Genomic DNA, 13,092 nt, shown 5'->3' with positions numbered 1-13,092 from the left:
TACCAGACTGGTTATTCTGTTTTCACAACAGGGAAACCCAGAAACAACTAGACCCTTTGAGTGCCAGTTTGAATATTGTGTTAGGTTTTCATCACAGTGGCCAAAATACCAACAAGAACAACTTGGAGGAGGAAAAGTTTCCTTTGGGCTCATGATTTCAGAGGTGCAGGCTATGGTTGACCATCTCAATGACGTGAGGCAGAACATCACTGCAGAAGATTGAGGTGGAGTAAACCTGTTCAGCTCATGGCAGCTGGGAAGCAGAGAGAGGAGCCAGAGAAAAGCCGTATAATCCCAGTGACCAGCTTCCTCCAGCCACACCTTAACTGCTTACAGTTACTACCCAGTAATCCATTCAAATTATTAACCCATCAAATGGATTAGTCCACCGATTAGGTTACAGCTCTCATAATCTAATCATTTCATCTTTGAGAATTCCTGCTTTATCTGTTACATGAGTTGATTGGGAGATGACTCGTATTCAAACCATAACAGATGAGAAGGAAGACAGACTCTTAAAGAATAAAACTTGGCCTCCAGGAGGCTGTTTATTAGGAAGAGAAGATTCTGGTCCATGTCTAGTGCCAGGTCAGGAAGGCAACCTTCTCAGGTTCCTCATCTTGTGTCTTTTTTTCTTGTTTCTTCAGTGGTGTGGACCAGGGGGATGCCCTGGGCAATGGCCTGGGGGATGCCCACCAGGTCCTGGGGGGTGGCCTCCCCCATGAGAGTGCCCTGGACCATGACCAGGGGGGTGCCCACCAGGTCCTGGGGGGTGGCCTCCCCCAGGACAGTGCCCTGGACCATGACCAGGGGGGTGCCCACCAGGTCCTGGGGGGTGGCCTCCCCCAGGACAGTGCCCTGGACCATGGCCAGGTGGGGGACCACCAGGTCCTGGAGGATGGCCGCCATGGCAGTGCCCCTGTGGAAAGCCAAATGACCAATGTCAGAATCTGAGGTCAGTGTCAATCTCTCCTGTAATCAACTCCTCTTCTTTCTCCTTCCCCGGGGATTCTGGATTCCTGGGCACTAGCAAGGAGCTATAGGGGAGGACTGGGTGGTAGGGGTGGCCTTGATGAAGCCCCTTGAATACTGAGCAGATGAGGGGAGGGACCTAGATTTATTGGTTTCCATTCTTGACCTGAGCTATGATTCCACTTCTTGGACTTTGGTTTATTTCATGTGTAACTAAGAAGCAAAATTATCTCATCTTCCCTGAGGGACCCTTGCAGAGTGATTCTAGAAGCTTTTCCATGCTAGAACTGCAGGCTTATTGTACTTAGGAGCAAGGGTGAAGCTCAGGGAGGCTGTAGAGGAGCTGAGGGCTAGGGAGAGATAGGAGCTGAGGAGAAGGAGTACAGCAGCTGGAGGAGGGGCAGTAGACCAAGAGAAGGAAGGAAGATGAAGATGTGCATGTTCTCTACATAGGTAGTGGGTCCTTGTATATGAACAGGATGTATGCTGCATTGACATACATATAACTGTGTTTGGGTACATGTACATAAGTGAGTGCATATACTTGCCTGCTGTGCACATAGATGCATGCATGGAGTACATGGTGGTGTGTTCATGAGAATGGGTGTGTGTGTGTGAGCCTATGGCATCCCTGAGCAGGGTGCGAGCCCAAGATATCAGGAAGACTAAAAAATAATGTCAAAGTTTTACTCCTCCAAAGTACAGGTATGAAGACACGAAGTGCTGTGAATATACTATGTATACAATCAGAGATATGAAAAATTGTGCTCTATATGTGTAATAAGAACTGTAATGCACTCTGTGTCGTATATAAATTAAAAAAAAATAAATAAAAATAAAAAATGTTTTACTCCTTAGCCAGAAGAAGACTGGAAAAAAAGTGTGGTTTTACCTTCTGTCTTGACTACAACTACCTATAAGGCCCTAAGATGAAGGGAATTTCTTTGTTTCTTACCACAGGCCCAGGGAAGGAGAGAGAGACACCATCTTGCTTCTGTGCTAGACACTGAGGGTCTGGGCCCCTGTGGAGCAGGGGTGAAGCTATGCCCCTTTCCAGGGCTCCTGTTTCTTAGGGCATGGTAAAAGTTCAGAAGATCAAGGCTCCAGGGCTTTCCTGTGACTATGTTAGAGCAGTTCCTGCTCCATCCAGGCTCAGTGATGCCTGGAAACAGCCACTTCCTACTCTATCTGCTTTTCCTTCTATGGCTCTTTTTGTGGTGGGGCCACAAATCCACACCAGGGAACTGGTCTGCTGTGGTAGCTGATGTAGGAGAAGAGGGTGAGGGCAGACCAACTTCCTTTCTTGGCAGAAGCCTATCTTGGGGGATCTGCAGTGTGGCTGGGGCTTGGGAGCAAGCCATCCATCCAGCAAGGCTGTGGGGGTAGCCAGGAAAGCAGAGCAGGGTAGAACAGGTGGGGAAGCAGCAGGAGGGAGGATGGGCTGCTGGGGCAGGGAGGGGAAGAGAGGAAAGGAGGAGACAGATGGGAAAACAGAGAGGAGAATGCCAAGGAAGGAGGCTGTAGCAGCAGGGGCTGGGTGAACTTGGCAATGCCTCACCCCACGGGGCTGCTGCCCAATCCTGCTCTTGACTTTCATTTCTGGAAAGGGGATCTAGGAAGGAAGGTCTGGAGGGCATGGTAGTTGGTAGTGGGGAAGAAAACAGGGAGAGGATTGGGAACTTTCTTACCTTTGGACCTGTGGGAGGGGAAGAGAAAAAAAAAAGGAGCAACTTGGATCATTTGGTTCTGCAGTTAAAAACCCTGTCTTCTCCCTGGCACTGATCTGTTCCCCTCCCCCAACAAGGCTCTTCAGACTTGGTCATTTGCCTGACAATCATTCCTCCATTCATCCACTCAACCACAGATTCATATTGAAAGTCAATACAAAGTTCCATTGTGAGTCCCTGAGTGCCCCAGACTGGCAGAGTCCTCCCAGGTGGCACAGGGCCAATTAAGAGGCATGGGTTCTTGTCCACACTCTGTCAGCTATTTGTCCTCCTCGCCTTGGTCAAACATCATGGCATTAGAGAAATGTTCCACTGTGGCAAACTCTGATTCATCCTCTTCTGCTTCTGCAAGGGGCCCCACCTTAGTTCCCTCACATCTCATTTATCTCACCCAGTCTGTGCTTAGCCCCTCAGAGCTATTTGTTGGCTCCTGCTTTAACTTTGTTGGCTCCTCCTTATAACTCACATCTGGACCTTTGCTTATGCCTCCTGCTACTTGGAAATCTCTCTAGCTCAACTCTCCCTTGTTTTCCTGCAGGAAATCTACTTTACTCTGTGAGTCCAGTGGGCTCATTCAGCAATAGTCATCTGAATGGTCTCCAGTGCTCTGAAGCCCTCCTTTGGAAGGAATCACGTACTATTACTTTGTGCCTTTTAGGAGAGCCAGTGGCACAGCTACTGAGAGCTGTGTTCTGGACTCCAGACTGATCTTTCTGTGGTCTCACCCCAAGCAAGACCGTTAATTTCCCTGGGTCTCATGTGTAAAGCACTTGCCTGTTTTCCTCCTGAGGTTCAAGATCTAGTGAGATGAAGGATGTGTGAACATGTTTCTTAAACTGTGAAGTGCTCCACAGAATATAAGGGCTTGTTTGCATTTTGGAACCCTACTGCCACCTACACACACGCACACACACACACTTTTTTTTTTTTGGCAAGCAGTAGATATGTCTGTCTGATTGGCCTTGCCTTCACCACTCTCCTTCCTTCTTTCACCCCATAGCCTCTCACCCATGTTGCTTACCTGGATCCATCTTTATGGGGCAAGAGCAGGGAGTGACACAAGAAATACCTGTGGTTTGACAGATAAAATTTTAGTTTATGGTGATCTATATCTTAAACTCTTTCCTTCTTCTCAGGGATGCACACACAAAGCCTCTCTAAAGGATGAAGGGGTAAGACTACTCCACCTGGCCTAGCATAGCACTCGATGTGGAGATGTCACTCTGGGTGTCAATACAGGCATTGATTGTTTGGAGAGGGTCTATCCACATGGAGAGAGAAGAGAGACAAGAGAAGTACTGTTTCCTTAGATCCACACTCTTACACCTCCCTGAACCCCCAAGATCCACACCCAGACTCATAATCATATGTTAGTTCAATTCCACTTGGATCACCTTTGATCATGTTGAGTGCCTGCTGTATGCCAGGTCACAGTACTCCTGTCCCTAGAGGTCCCTGAGCATAGGGGTTGGAAGAGCAGGGAAGGGCAGGATGGGTTGGTAGATAGGGACCTTTGGGGGACCCAGAGGATCCTATGATCCATGCCCTACAACACAAGTGAGTGAAAAGCTTTCCTGGGTCCTAGCTGCTTATTTCTGTTTCCTCCCTCCAGAATTGGAAGGCAGTGGGAACTTTGAGGTCTGAGCCAATTTGTCATTCACCAACAAGCTATGCTGTCACTGGATGGAAATGCTGAGGTTTGGCCTCTGCTTCTTTGGGGCTGGCATGCAAGTCACAATGGACAACTCTAGGATGGACCCAGTGCACATATAGTACACTTAAGGATCAAATACGTATCATCAGGGCTCTCTGGTACTCATATGGTTGCTGAGAATATTTGTTATATTTTGAGCAAATTATCACACACACACACACACACACACACACACACACACACCTAATATAACAGTGCTGGCCCCTTGTAGGAAAGGCTCCTGCATTTTTTGAGCCACTTTTGTGTGTGTGTGTGTGTGGGGGGGGAATTACTTACACATGCAAAGCAGGTGCTCTACTACTGAGCTACCCTCTACTCTGTTGAGCTGCCCGTGGTTCTATTTACTCCCTCAACTTTTGCTAAGTTAGTGATGATGCTGGAAGAGACCCAGGAGGCTGGACTTGTGGGAGGAAGAAGTTATAAAAACCTTAGGGCCAATTAGGATCTGGGTTAGAAAAAGGAGAAAATATAGTCCTTAGAATATATCTCACAAATTCAGGTCTGGCTATTTGAGTTGGCAGCTCTGGAAGGGACCTAATGCAATCCCTTTGACTCTTAGCTAAGCCCCTCTATAAGTCATGGCAGAGGCTGTAAGTCAAAATTCAAGTACAGAGTGGAAGTGCAAGGGCTCAGCCCAGGAGTGGGACAAGGCAGACGGGTAGATATGAGGGCTTATACGCAGCCACACAGCACACAGACACATGTTGCACACATGAGAGACAGAGCACACACAGATGTACAACAACAATGATCAAACACATTTACCCAGATAGAGCACAAACAAACAGGCACATGAAGCACTCTCACGGAGAACCCCCACCCCTACCCCAACCCCAGCAAACAAAACCAGGTCCTTACCCAAGAGTGCAGAGCAAGAGCAGGAAGCCTGAGACTCTGTCCATGCCCAGTGTATTTATATTGGATAGGGAGGGGCTGGCATGGATCAGGTGCACTGAGAGAGTCATGGGCAGAAGGTAAGTGAATGAGAAGGGATGGGCTACTCTGGGCAAAGAGCAACTGGAAGCAGGATGTGTGGGCAGGGGAGGGGGGAACAGATGGGGAGAATGAGGGACAACCCATTATGAGATTGGTCTGTTAATGAGATGCCATAGAACCAAGGGAGGGGTTCCCAACCCTGGCAAAGACATTCAGCACCCAGTACTGGCTCTAAATATTTGTGGAGCTCCCACTAAATGTCAGGCCATATGTGAGTGCTTCACACTCCGCAGTTAGCTCCTACAAACGAGACAGGATGAGTATCTCCCTCCAGCAGGTCAAGGGGATACAGTGACCTGAGTGGAGGGCCTGGTGGAATTCTTGCCCTGGGTGCTTAGTCCCAAGCCCAAGTTCTCAAATGTGCTGCTCAAGCCAGGGTATTAACCTAGGAATAGAAGTTACACACAGAAAAGGAGACTTTCAGGATGGAATCTAGACAAATTGAGAAGGGACCCAGGAGTTTGGAACCCAGACAGTCAGCTTTCTCTGCATTCTGCAAGCCCCTCATGGGAGCCATTCCGTTGACCCTTGTGGCATTGGCTGTGTGCCACAACCCCTTGCTCAGTGTGCTCTGGAAGACAGACCAGTGGCCCCTGCTACAAGGTCTCCTGTCTCCCTGGATCCTTTCTTCTAATGTATCTTGCTTCCACTTGCCTCTATGCTCTTCAAATGTAGGGACAGTGGTGGCTCTCTTAGTCACCTTTGTATTCCTAGGCATTAACCTTTAGCAATTCTCCTGGCATTAGCAGATGCTCAATAAATATTTGGTAGTGACACCGAGGGGTTGGAGTCAGTTATTGCTGAGTAATGGCTGGCTTCCTTTTCTGTGCTTTATATTTGTGTTTATTTTTTCTCTTTTATTTGCATATTTAACTTTTTTTTCTGCAAGAAGAAGGAAGTGCCCTTCCCTATCTCACAATGTTGTACAAAACAGAGAACATCAAAGACTCCATCCTCAGCAAGGCAAAGGGTCTTGGCTGGCCCCCTGTTTCAATCAAAGAGGACAGAAGCCATGTGAAATCAGAAGCAGCAAGTTAAAGAAGCAATTGTTTCCAGGTTTGCTGTAAAGAGCCTCATGAGCTAGCTGCATGTCAGTGCATTAGATTATTTATTTGTTTGTTTGTTGTACTGGGAATTGGACCCTGGGACACTTTGCCCTTATGCTACATCCCCAGCTTTCTTTTATTTTTTATTTTGAGACAAAGTCTCACTAAGTTGCTTAGGGCCTCACCACGTTGCTGAAGCTGGCCTTTAACTTGCAATCCTCCTGCTTCAGCCTCCCAGTTGCTGGGATTACAGTCATGAGTCACCATGTCTAGCTAGATTAATTTTTTTAAAAAAGCTGAGGATGTAGCTCAATGGTAGAATGCTTGCCTAGCATGTGTGTGGCCCTGGATTTGATCCCCAGCACTGAAACAAACAAACAAACAAACAAAAAAGTAACACATACCCAGAAAATGAAAACATAGATTCTCATAAAGAGTTGTACTGAATATTCGTAGACGCTTTTGGAATGGCTGAAGACTGAGAACTTCTCAAATGTTCATCACTAAAGGAATGAATAAACAAATCATGGCACATTCATTCAATGGAATACTGTTCAATAATAAGAAAGGACAAGCTATTGATTCAGGCTAAAATATGATGAAATCTCAAAATAATTATGCTGAGCAAAAGAAACCAGACATGAGGAATATATATTGCATACATTTGTCTATAAAATTCTAGAAAATGTAAACTTACTGACAGTGACAGCAAACAAATGTTTGCCTAGGAAGAGGGTAGAGGGGAAGGGATCGGAAGGAGACATTAGAAAGGAATGTGAAGAAACTTTGGAGTTGGTAGATATATTCATTATCTTGCCTGTTGATGGTTTCAAGGAGCATTCATATGGCAAAACATCAAACTGCACCTTTTAAATATGTACAGTTTATGGCCTGTCAATTTGACTTAAATTAGCGCTGTAAATCAAAAGTACCATAACCTTCATCAGAAAACAACTTGGAAGATAGAGAGGAACAAAGAGTGATTCTTTGTCTCCATGGTGGGAAGAAAAGTATCTGCATGCCAAGCTCTTCTATAGTATCAGTGATCTCAGATCAGCTCTTGGAGGGTTTATGATCTTTTCCATATATATATATATATATGATCTTTTCCTCTTTGAGATATTATATACATATATATGGCAAGGTTCAAAGATGGTAAGACACTTGAGGTGACTCAGTCATTGTATAGTTAGCTCCAGTCAGGGACTGTGTGAATCTAGACCCTGGGCTCTTCTTCACATTAACTTATCTCCCCTTCTAGGAACTCTCTTCTGAAAAACTCCAGCCTGTCTTGGTAACATCCCAGGCAGAGGACTTTGGTTTATGACTAGGTGGGGTTCTATTACTCCATTTGGCATAATTCATTGCTATTTTGATGGGAGCAAGGACAGGGACAGCTGGTGGGCTGCTGGAGAGGTACAGAGTCCCAGGGGAAATTTTCAAAGGTGTGGTGGTGTCCTCCAGGCTCCCAGCCCCCAGCCTCTGGCAGGAAGCTGAAAAGAGAGGCCTATGTTCTCATGGGCCTAAAAGAAAGAGGTGTGTGTGGTGGGGGGATGATCAAGACCTCAGACTCCAGTTCTTGTCACCTCTGGAGTCAGGACTTGAGCCATAGCCCAGGTCATGAGGGGTGAGCAGTGGAGGTACTGAGGCCTTAGGTGGAGGAGACAAGCCCTGCCTGGCATGTAGAGAAGACAGGGAAGTTTGGCCTAGGGGCCAGGGGGCCCCAGAGAGGAGAGGAGGATGCCAGAGCATCAGAGTCAGTCTATAACAGATGTGTACATTCATGGCCTTGTTCCCCTCCCCAACCCTAAATTTTGAGGGCTAGCAGATCCTCAGCCATGTGTGTGTCCCCTCTAACCTTTGACCCTGTGCTTCACAGATAGTAAGTGCTCAGCATGTGCTTGGACTTATTCCCTGGCAGAGAGAGGTGGCACCTTCCTGCCAGAAAGTCACAGAGTGGAGAAGAAGGGAACTGGGTGGAATAAGAGGAACCATTTGAGGAACTATAAGAGGGGTGAGGAGCTGGGATCAGGGAGAGGAGAGAGGAGGACAGGAAGAGATTGAAGGTCTCCTGGACAGTGGAGGCAGTGGGTGGGGGTCTTGGAAGGGTGAGGATATGCAGTGAAGGTTTGAAGGCAGGATATTGATCTTCTCTGTGACCTGTCAGCAGAGCCAACAAGACTACCCTGCCTCCCCAGCTGTCCTGCAGAGCAGGGAAGAGGCCAAATAGCCAGGTGCCTTTGCCTGGTTTGGTAGACAGGTTTCTGATGGCACAAGGGCAAAGATGGCTGCCCTGGGTCTGGGCTAGAGACAGTGCTGCAGCGCGTTCTTGTTAGTGATTCAGGCGCAGCAGGGCGCAGTGCACCTACAGAGACCCCTGGACAGGTTGCTGACCCTGATCTCCATAGAGAAGCCAATAACACCAGAGCTAGAAGAGATCAAATGACATCATAGGTGTGAGGGCTTTGCCAATGTTAGTTGTGAGTGCAAGGTGTGATTCGGGCCTGTGTAAGCACTGGTGACCTGTTTGACTCTCTGGCCCCATCATTCCTTCCCTTGCTCTGAACCGGGCATCTGCCTTCTGGATAGGTCACTATCTTTGGCCTCTGATATCCACCAGCATTTCATGATGGACTCCTGAGACACACCCTCCAGGGCCCACCCTCCCTCAACATCCTCCTTTCCCACAACATCCTAGTATCCCTAGAACTGTGTTTTTCCAGCATGGGCATTTTGGAGCTAAAATAGGGACAGTTCCAAGCAAACTGGGACAGTTGGTCACTCTGCCTCACTCCCCACTCTCAGGCTGTCTTCTCTCTTCCACAGTGACCAGGGTGACCACTGTGTCCCAGACCCAGCCATTTTGGCCTCTGTTATCTCAGCCCTGGTTACCCTCTTCTGCCTAGAAGCATCTATACCAGGAGAAAGCTCCCAAATGCACCCTTTCAGCCACTTTCAAAGGTCCCCTTCTCAGCTTCCTGCCATTCCTCAATCTTTAAGTGGCTTCTGCCCTCTCTCCATCTCAAAACTGTGCCAAACCTTTCTCTCCTACAGGGTGTGACCCCACCCACACCTATGTCCATAAGATAGGGCAGGGATAAAGCCTGTCTGTCCCAGCCTAGCTTATTAGTCCCTGCCTGCCCCCTCCAGGCCTAGAAGGAGGAGCATTCTGGGGACATGCAGCCCAGCCCTTTGTACTCCCTGCTTCCAGAAGGACCCCTAGGACTGAGACCTTAGTGCCATTTGGTTCTGTGCCCACCTACAGCCATGCTAAAGTTCTGATGACTCCTGAACACTCTCCTGCTCACTCCTTCCCTAGACCTTCCTTTGCCCTGCCTGGCCTAAGTAGCTCCCTGCGGTGTCTGAACATCACTCACACCTGTCCCCACAAATTCTTGACTGAACCTTTTTGGCTTCAGCTTCCTAAACTGCCACATGACCTTATCAGCCCCTGTTGTGGAGCTGTCAGTGAGCCCCTGGACTACTTTATCCTCAGTCTGCCCTTCAGTGACCTCCTCAGTCTGGTTTGTACCTTTCTAACCTGATGTCCTCTTTTTAGAAAAGCCACCACCACTTCCCTGCCTCTTCCCATGTATTCTCTCTTGTGCAGGTCATGCAAAGCACACGGTAGGTGCCCTGCTGATGGCATGTGGCAGGCAAGGCCTGACAGGCACAACATTTAATCTTTGGTAGCAACTCTGAGATGGGTCATAATGTGGGGTTCTGGAAAAATACTGTAAGCCCTCTTTGCATAGATAACAGAGGCCTGAACAAGGGAAACCCTAAGGGGTTCAGTTTCACACCAGGGTATACCTCTTACCACTGAGTCAAGGGCTAGAGAGCACATGGTGGTCCAGCCCTGGGTGTGTCCTGCAGAACAAAATGGAGTGGCTCCCAGTTCAACCTGTCTCCTGCCTTCAGATGCCACCCTACTCTGGCATGTGTGTTCTTGGAAAGGCGGGGCCCAGACTTTGTCCTGGCAGCTGGAGCCTCCCAGGGCGGGTCCCTCTAGCCGCACCTCATGCACTCTGAGGTCTTCCCACACAGGGCCAGGCCTGGTTTGACACACAGACCACTAGTCAAGACTGTTTCTTGAGACAGGAATATCCCTAATAAGGCATAGGGAGAGGAATGGGTATGTAGAAAAGGTACTTTAAGCCCCCTCTCTTGCCCTCCCATTAGGAGATAGTGTGGTAACTGGGCTCTCCAGCTTGGTCCATCCTCTTCTTCAACATTCACCCACCCACCAAGAGCTGGCAAGAGACACTAGGGATCACTAAGGATTTAGCCCCCAGCCAAGAAGATGGTTCCTGAGTACTAAGATGTGAATCTGGAACAGCCAGAGGGGTTCAGAGGCAGGTGAAACACAGAGACTGCTTCCAGGAGCACCAGTGCTGACTGGAAGAGATGACAGTCAGAATCTGGGACTTGAAAGGGAACAGAGTATGAGGAAGGTAGTAGACAGGGAGGACATGTTGGGGGGATGGAGGGCACAGGAGCCTGGGCTTGCAGGATTTGTGCAGGAGACATGAAGGAAGGCACAGAGAGGACACTGAGGGGGTGCCTCAGGGCCTGCGCTCCAAGGTCTCAAATGATCCCCATAACCCAGAAGTCCCCAGTGTGCTCAGGCCCCAAGGGCTGGGGGAGGCAGCCTTTGGGTCCCCTTGATGAATGCTGAGGGTTGGCTACCATGAAGTTACCTGAAGCCGGAAAAAAACGACTTTGAGCCTGGCTATGCGTCACACGTTGTTCCAGGTATAGATGTCACCATGTTATTTCATTTTGTCTCCAAATGACTCAATGAGAAATGTGCACTTCATTTTATGGAGGAAAATCAGAGAGATAAGAGACAGTGTCAGTAAGGAGGGAAGGGATTGAACTCCATGCCAGCCTGCCTCATTCTAGGACAAGGATAAGAAGGGCAAGGACTAGAGTGCTGATATTTTATTGTTCAGCTATTCACAGGGACAGCCATTTTGGATGAATATGGCCTGAGTAGCCCTTGCCAGACCCGTGCTCCCAGGTCTGTTAGGTCTTTCTTCCCCAGTAGGCCTCTCTTCCCTTTTCTCCTCAGAGAGAAGGCGTCTCACAACCATCTTGTCTCCAGGTTGGCTCTATGTCTGTGTTCTAATCACCATGAATCAGGTCCAGATGCCCTCTGCCACAGGGGTGAGGCTGTCGCCTGAGCTGGCCGGTGGTCTGGGAGGTGGGGAACCCACCAGGAAAGAGCTGTGATCCAGAGACCTGTGCCATGCCCTGGGATGCTGGGATGACTGGCCCAGCTCCACGGAGAGAGGGAGAACAAAGAGCGAGGTCTCAGCCAAAACAGCATTGCAGGGCCATCAGGGAAAGGAGCCCTGGGCAGGGAGGCACCAGCCCTGACTTCCAGGCTCATCTGCAACAAAAACAGGCATGGAGGCCCAGGCAGATGGCTTCACCTCTCTGGGCCTATTTTATCGTAAATAAAATGTGACTTCTACAACTGTGTGGCCTCTCTAGTCTGATGGAGTTGTGAGGTGGGCCGGGGGGGGGGGGGGGGCAGGTGGGGTGGTGACTGAGACTTGAGAGATGCTGGGGAGAAACAGGGGAGGATGTGCATCTCCCTCATCCAAAGCCAGGCTTTGTAATGCTGCTTCCCCCTAGTGGTAGCAGGGAGTAACAGACCTGGTCTCCTGGGAACATCACACTGGTCATTTCCCCTGCCTTTCCCTGCTTCCAGTGGACTTCTCCCCAGGACAGAGGGAGAGCATTCTTAGTGGGCTTTGACAGTCACTGGCTCTCAGGGCTGTGTGCATTCTGTGTGGACAGAAAGACAGTCATAACCTATGCACAGCATATCCACAGCAATGCTTGGGACAGCACAGGTTAATTCACTCTGCAGGAGCTGATGGAGACTCTGCAACATGCAGGGGGCACTGTGCCAGGCCCTGGGGATCCTGAGGACTTGGCACATTATTCTTGCCCTCAGACAACCTCTGTCCAATTGGATAGCAGACAGGGAAAACTGCAGGTTCTAGAGAAAGTGGTAGAATGTGGGGGATGCGCAGAGGCATGACATATTGTATGAGTAACACTTGGAAGCACGTGGCCAGCAACAGTAGGTTCCTGTCTGACTGTGGGTTTTCCTGGACACACGGGTCTCCAGCCTGATAGGCTACTAAGCCTTTGCCTCTAGGGTAGGGGTTTCTCTCCCTGCAAGGTCATCCCTCCCAGTAGGGCAACTGGATTTCTACCTGTGCCTGCCCACTCTAGTTGGGAATGGATGCAGCAGGGAATCAAGACCTTGCCTGCATCCTCCTTTGTCCAAATCTCTCCTCCCCAACCCTGCTCTGGGGCCCTGTATTCCAGAGAGTGTAGAGAGCATTAGGTCTCCCTCCCAGGCCAAGCTCTGGGGGCCTCCCAGCTCCAACAACACATTGTGGGGCAGATAATGGGAAGTTGAGGCTTCTGGAGGCTTCTGAGGCTGGGCTGGAACTCAGCCTGTGTGAGGCAGAACATAGAAAGGGTGGGAGAAGCAGCAAGTATGTGTGTGTGTGTGTGTGTGTGTGTCACACATACACACACATACACACACACACACACACACACACACACTAGGGTGAGGAGTCTGGCTGCGTCACTGTTGCTGGGAAAGTAG

Source organism: Urocitellus parryii, chromosome 6 (assembly GCF_045843805.1).
Source record: "Urocitellus parryii isolate mUroPar1 chromosome 6, mUroPar1.hap1, whole genome shotgun sequence".
NCBI lineage: Eukaryota > Metazoa > Chordata > Mammalia > Rodentia > Sciuridae > Urocitellus > Urocitellus parryii.
Note: the sequence above shows the minus strand (reverse complement) of the source record.